Below are 6953 nucleotides of genomic sequence, written 5' to 3'. Positions count from 1 at the left end.
TACGTCAATTTGATTTTTGAATTTTGGTATTATTAAAATCTTCAATTTAAATTTAAACATTTTTTTAAATTTAAAATTCGCAGGGATACCTGCTCTAGGTCTACAGTGCTGCAGTGGCTACTTCTTGCTTTCAGCACTGTTCAGGTATTATATATTATAATACGTGTATTGACACGTATTAAAGATAAGCAGCAGCACGCACACGGAGCCTACACAGAATAATACCTGAACAGTGCTGAAAGCAAGAAGTAGCCGCTGCAGAACTGTAGACCTAGAGCAGGTATCCCTGCGAATTTTAAATTTAAAAAAATTTTTAAATTTAAATTGAAGATTTTAAAAATACCAAAATTCAAAAATCAAATTGACATACGTAAATTAGCAAAGATTTCATACATATCTGACAAATATCAGCAAGAGGATTCTGATATATCGGGATCTATTAACAATGGAGAAATGAACAATTAAGAAAGCTGTTGTTTTTAAATTTTAAACTACATGCAGTGTAACAGCTACGTGAGAGTAAGAACTACAATAAATTGTTGCACTTCGGACGGAGTTTGTGTCATACATTGTGTAGGGTGTAACAGGATGCTTAAATATAATAATGTAAAAGTATGTATACAACTGATTGTAACATGACTGGAAAGTGATATAGGAACCATAAAAGTACACAGAATTACTGGGTGTTGGACTTTGTCCATCATCCAGTATTCTAAAAAGCACCAAAGAACACAACGTTTCAGAAGCTGGATCTGTTTCTGTCCTCAGATGAAGGGGTGGCAGATAACTGCTCTGTTAGATCCATTAGAAAGAGCTAACCTCAATTGCTCTAATGGACCCAACAGGGAAGGTGTCTCCCACCCTTCACCTGAAGACAAACGGATCCAATTTTGGAAATGTGTTTTTTAGAATACCAGATGGTGGAAAGAGTCCAAAAACCCAGTAATTCCAAGTGTTACACACCATCATCAGAACCCTTTAGAATCTACCAGCCATAAGAGTAATTTGTACTAAATACTAAACCGAATTTTATGATGTTTCTTGATTGGTACTTATCTGTTTGTGTGCACTGCAATTGCAGTGAGATATACGACACGTACCAACCCGTGAGTGAAGTAGTGAACATTATATCTTGTTACATACTTACAAATCCTGGCACTATATAGGTTTTCTTTTATTTGATTTTTAACAAGATGTAATATTATGAAAAGAATATATATAAAACCTGAAGAAGCGCCATAGTTTCTCATTTCCTACAGTCACTTGCTTCACAGAATTAAAATTCTTCCTTTTAAAATACAGAATCTTATTAACAGTTCTCATATGGAGTACTGTAACATCATATTATTGACCTATAAACATTTCTCGAAAAATTTTGTAATATTATATAAATATACTGTGACATGTTGCACAATGGAGGACCCCCCCTCCCTCCCCCAGCAGTGACGTGGCAGCTCTGGCCACGGCGACGTAGCAGGTGAGTCAGCGCTCCGCCCCCTCCTCCCGCACTGTGACGTGGCACACAACGCCCCTGTTGACACGGGAAACAGGCAACAGCGAACAGAATAAAAAGCCGGCTGAGCAGTAAGCGAGAGTTAGTGTGTGATCAACGGTGACACAGTCAGTGTGTGTTAAGGAGTGGCACCATGAAATATAGCAGCAGTCGCGGAAAGAGTACCTGGATGTGTGTGACAAACAGTGATAGTTTGTGATAACTAGGGCCCGGATTTGTATGACATGTCATATTTTTTTCCTAGGGTTTATTCCTATTTTTAAATGTTATTATGCATGTTTCCAGTCATTATTATTGAAATTATGTCGTTTTTATTGTGCATATAAATGCATATTTTAGAGTTTTATTGGTTTTACAGCATATTTTGGCATAATTTTGAAATAAGGTCATATTTTAGAAACAATTCTTTGATATAATGTAAAATTTTGGCTCCATAATGTTTAGTATTACAAAATAAATTTCAGGCTGGACTGTTGCTTCAATGTGGAATAGAGTTAAAGTACATGAAGTTCATGTTAAAAACCATATTTTTGACTGGACTGTACTAACAGTTACAAAGATGAAAATTTGTGAAATGCAGCATTTATGACCTGGCAAGCTGACCTTTCCCAGTCGAGGCAGGAAGGAGGCAAGTGTAACGGGTATTCTCCTATTGTACTCTGTCTTACTATAAGGTATATTGTTGTGCCCGGATAGGGGGCAGTGACTGTACTCACCCCCTATCAGACGTCCGTGGCTATCACTTAACCTATGCTGTGGAAAACATGCTTCACTAGGAGGGTCACAAAAACTCGAGTTCTCCAAACAACAACAAAAATGGAATATATAATCAAATTAAAACACTTATACACCTCTACATTCTAAGAACACATTAACCCACCAAAATAATTGAAACCAGAAGTTCTAATAAGTCATCAGTGACCCGACCACGGGCAAGTACTCACTCGCACTAAACATGATGCACATGAAGAACACTGGCGCCATCCCAAGGTTTTCCACAGGCACACTTTGCTCTGCTCGTTCGTTTCTGGAAACTGCTAGAAACAGAGTGCCTGAAACGGCCTGTTTTCTCAATTCCAAGATTCAGCTTTTTCCCAAGTTGCGAAAAACGAGTTGAGGTTTTCATCCAGACCTCTTACCACCTTGACTCACTTGGTCCATTGCATCTCACATCCACCTCTCCGATTTCTCAAACACAACGAACACCAAGCTGTAACCACGTGAGCGTTTACAAAAACAGTTAGCTACTATATCAACAAAAATAGTAAATACAATACTCAAACAGTATATGCGGAGTATGCAGAAAGAAAATACAAATTTAAACAGTGGCAAAGTTCATGGGTGATTCCTTTAATTGTTCAAATAATTCACTCATTTATGGCCGCAGTTATTCTGGGCCTCTGCGTGTGGTCGTTCTCGCTCAGTTCAGGAGCTGAAATCTTCCGGGCTGAGCGAAGTACGTTCGTTCAGCGGCCTCTGGCTGGGCAGCTGGAGCTGGTCCGGATACCGTTTCTGCCTCCGCCCCAAGTGACGCAGCGGAATGTGACGCCGTGTCACCCACATTCTCATTGGGAGTTTCGACAGAGCCAAAGCGATTGGTCACCCCTGAGTCCTTAGCTGGGACTCTGCGTGCGGCCGGTCGATTCGCTGTCTGGGACGCATATGGTCGTTGGTCAGTGGTACATGGGAGAACTCTCCGGATCAGGAGGGTTATAGGACGTCGCCAGTATTTAAGGGTGAGGATTACAAATGGCAGGATAATGCTGAAGGCGAACAAGATATACAACCAAGTTACTTGGCTCGTCATAGCCCCATCAGTAGACACGGTGTCCAGGAGATCTCTCAGCTCGACATAGGGCTGTTGGTTGACGTGCGAACTCTGTCGCGCGACGGTCTCCAGGGCCACAAGTGTACGGCGTGTCCGCAACTCATCGTGCGTGATTTGGCGCCGTTCCTCAGGCGACATCAGCTCGGGCAGGTGTGGGGGTAGAACCTGGTTGCTGGTGAGCGACACATTCGTATAGCCATCCGACACCGGCAACAGAATAAAGGCCTCAGAATAAAACTGACAATGAATATCATCCATTAGTATGCCCGTGTGAGATAATTCAATATTAAAACTTTGGGTGGTGCCATTCCCTTTACATGTCTTCGTAACAATAGTTGGCGAGGGCAGACTATAAATCCAAAAAGGGCGAAATCCTTTCGCCTGAAGCCATACGGGGTTAAATTTTTCATTTAAAATAACCTTCCGGCAAAATTTATGTGCAAAATCTGTCTGGCCAAAGTATAAAGCCGAAACGCAAGTCGCTTGATTCTTATGTATAAACGGAAAAGTGGCTTCACAAATAGTAACTGACCCCTTCCTACATTGTTGCAAGTCTGCCGTCGCCAGGGGGGAGTAGTACTGCCTGTTTTCGGTCACTGCTAAATAAGGTGCTTCTGGTTCAATTTGAATGTGTCTTCCCAATACATCTGAATAGGTTGGTAAAGGAACACTCTTAAAAACGGTCATAACTCGATCGGCCCCTCTCAGTGGGATGCGTACTATGAGACGAATGGCCGCGTATGCCTGCACAGTCGCAACCTCATAGTACACATACACATTTTCCACAGTAAAACCGGCTATTAGCGAAACATCCTGCGGCAATCTCAAAGCAACTTCTTGTAAAATTTTGGATAAGTTATGAGGAGGAATCAAAACTGAAGATAGCCTTCCAGCGGCGCTGATTTCTAGCCCCTCTTGCAGTTGTATGACCGATTGCTGTAACTGCATCACCGTAAATTCCAGTTCGCGCATGACGCGTGAAACATTTGCCTGAAAATTTATCAATGTTTTCAAGTTCTGAATTTCGTCCTCAACACATTTCTGATAAGTAAGAGCGTTAGTAATCACACTCTTCAGAACGCGGGTCACGGTTGCCAATCCCATAGCATTCTCGGAAATGGCCTCATCTATGGATTTAAGAAAGGTTAATTGCTTTTGAATGATGTGAATCACTTCTCCATCCCTTGCTTTTATGTGTACCTACATCTGTAATTAAACAGAAAGTTAATTGTCTAAGTAACAAAACAATTCATAATTTAAATTTTCCTTCCTGGGAGTGGTGGCAAGTTATATCGAGGGTGTTGCTCAGTGCCTTCCTCGTGTTCCGGGACGTTCCCTGTTTCGGGTAATCCGCTCGGGCGGGGCTCGGCGTCCGTTTCCTCAGGGTCACTACCTTCACCCTCCCTTTCTGTCGGGGTCTCATCGGACGTCACTGTGTCTTCCCCTTGCCTACTCCGTAACCAGTACCTAGCCCCCGTTTCCCTTCCGGTGTCGGGTGTCTTGTCGGTGGCTCTCTGAACCTCCTGATGTCTACTTGGTTCCCAGGTGGGGTCCTGACTTCGATCCTCGGTCCTCTCGCCTGTCAAAGTGGTTGGCGTAAAGTCGAAGCTACCATCATCGACGTGATCATGGGAGGCAAGTGGAGTTATTCCCTCATCATTCGCCTCATCCTGACCTTCGTCTCTTTCCTGAACCCTTACCGGGATATCCCTTGTCCCACTTGGCGCGGGGACAGTTTTCACGCAACATTTCTTCATTTTGTTAACATTTACCACCAGCTCCTTCTTTTGGGATACTCGCACAAGATAATTCAAATCGGACAATCTACGTACCACCTCGTAAGGGCCCCTCCACCTAAGCCTAAATTTTGGACAACCACGTTTGACCTTGCTCATCTGACGAAGATAAACCATTTCACCGGGTTGAAAAATAACTAATCTCGTTCCCTTATCATACCATTCCTTCTGCCTCTCTCTGCCCACCTTATTATTTTCCCTTACAACACGGTACGCCTCCTCGAGGCGGTCAGCCAAAGTGTCAATGTGGTCCTGAATCAAACTACGGTTATCTTTCGGTTCCCCCTTTAAAAATTTTCCAGTAGTGAGGTCATCCTCCATGGGAAGGCGCATCTGACGTCCGTGTAGCAAGTAAAACGGACTGTATCGAGTAATGGAATGAGGAATGGCCCTATGGGCCATCAGGGCGTAGTTCACGAACTCATCCCAGTCATTCCCATACTTATTTACATAGTGGCTCATGGTTTGGTTGAGTCCTAGATGAAATTTCTCAACCTTGCCTTGCATCTGCGGAATGAACGCAGTGGAGTTAATTCTTTTCACCTGCAGCAGCTTGCACATCTCCTGGAAAAGTTCCGACATGAAGTTGCATCCTTTATCCGATGATAGAGCCTGAGGACAACCCAACCGTGAAAATATCTCCGTAACAAGAGCCCGCGCAACTGTCGGGGCGTCTTGCCGAGGTATGGGGATAGCTTCCGGATAACGACTAAAGTGGTCTATGAAAGTAAGAAGGTACCGATTCCCCCCCTTTGTTTCTGGCTAAGGGCCACATATATCTATGGAGGTCATTTCGTATGGGGAGGTCGTCTCAGGTAACTCTCCCAAGGGTGCAGTGGGTTGTCGCCCTACCTTAAACTTAGCACACGATTCGCACTGCCTCACATACGTTTCTACATCCCGGTCCATACTGGGCCAAAAATAATTAAGTTTAATTAAGTCTCGGGTCCGTTTCACCCCCTGATGCCCTGCAAACACCTTATCATGATGCATTTCGATAATGGACTGTATCAAGTTATGAGGTACAACCAACCTTCCATTTTCCAAATTTGGTCCCGCGTACACAAGCCCATCGTCACTCATAAAGAATTTTGACCTCGTATCTGTGCTAATTTCATCCATTATTTCCTTACAATACGGATCCTATTGCTGTCCCGTGTAAACAGTCTTACGAGTGAGGGTTTTGCGGCTCCTGTAGCAACGGAAGCAATGTGTCGCGATAGGCAGTCCGCATTTACATGCTTCTTGCCTGCCTTGTGTTCAATTTCAAAGTCATATTCCGATAATTTGAGGACCCATCTAGTCAATCGGGCACAATGATGGTTCTTCACCGTGATCAGTCACTTAAGGGCGGCATGATCGGTAACAATTTTGAATTTTCTCCCATATAGAAAACACCTATGTATTTGTGTACAAAATACAACAGCTAGTAACTCCTTCTGAGTTGTACTGTAATTTCTTTCCGCAGCATTGAGCATACGGCTAGCAAAGCTGATAGGCCTTTCCTTCCCATTCTGCAGCTGACTCAAAATGGCAGAAATAGCATAATCAGATGCATCTATACTAAGAATAAATTGCTGATCAAACCGAGGGTGCGCCAACACCGATTCGGATGTCAGGACGGCCTTGAGATCATCGAAGGCCAATTGCTGGGAGTCTGTCCAAATAAACTTCTCGTCTTTTCTCGTTAGTTGTGTTAAGGGCCGACTCATGGCTGCGTAATTTCTTATAAAAGCCCTATAATATCCTGATAGGCCTAGAAATGAGCGGACATCTTTCACCGTTCTTGGCCGTGGGAATTCTCTGATGGCTGTAA

This window comes from Cryptotermes secundus, unplaced genomic scaffold, assembly GCF_002891405.2.
Source record: "Cryptotermes secundus unplaced genomic scaffold, Csec_1.0 scaffold2726, whole genome shotgun sequence".
Classification (NCBI taxonomy): domain Eukaryota; kingdom Metazoa; phylum Arthropoda; class Insecta; order Blattodea; family Kalotermitidae; genus Cryptotermes; species Cryptotermes secundus.
This window is presented reverse-complemented; position numbering follows the sequence as displayed.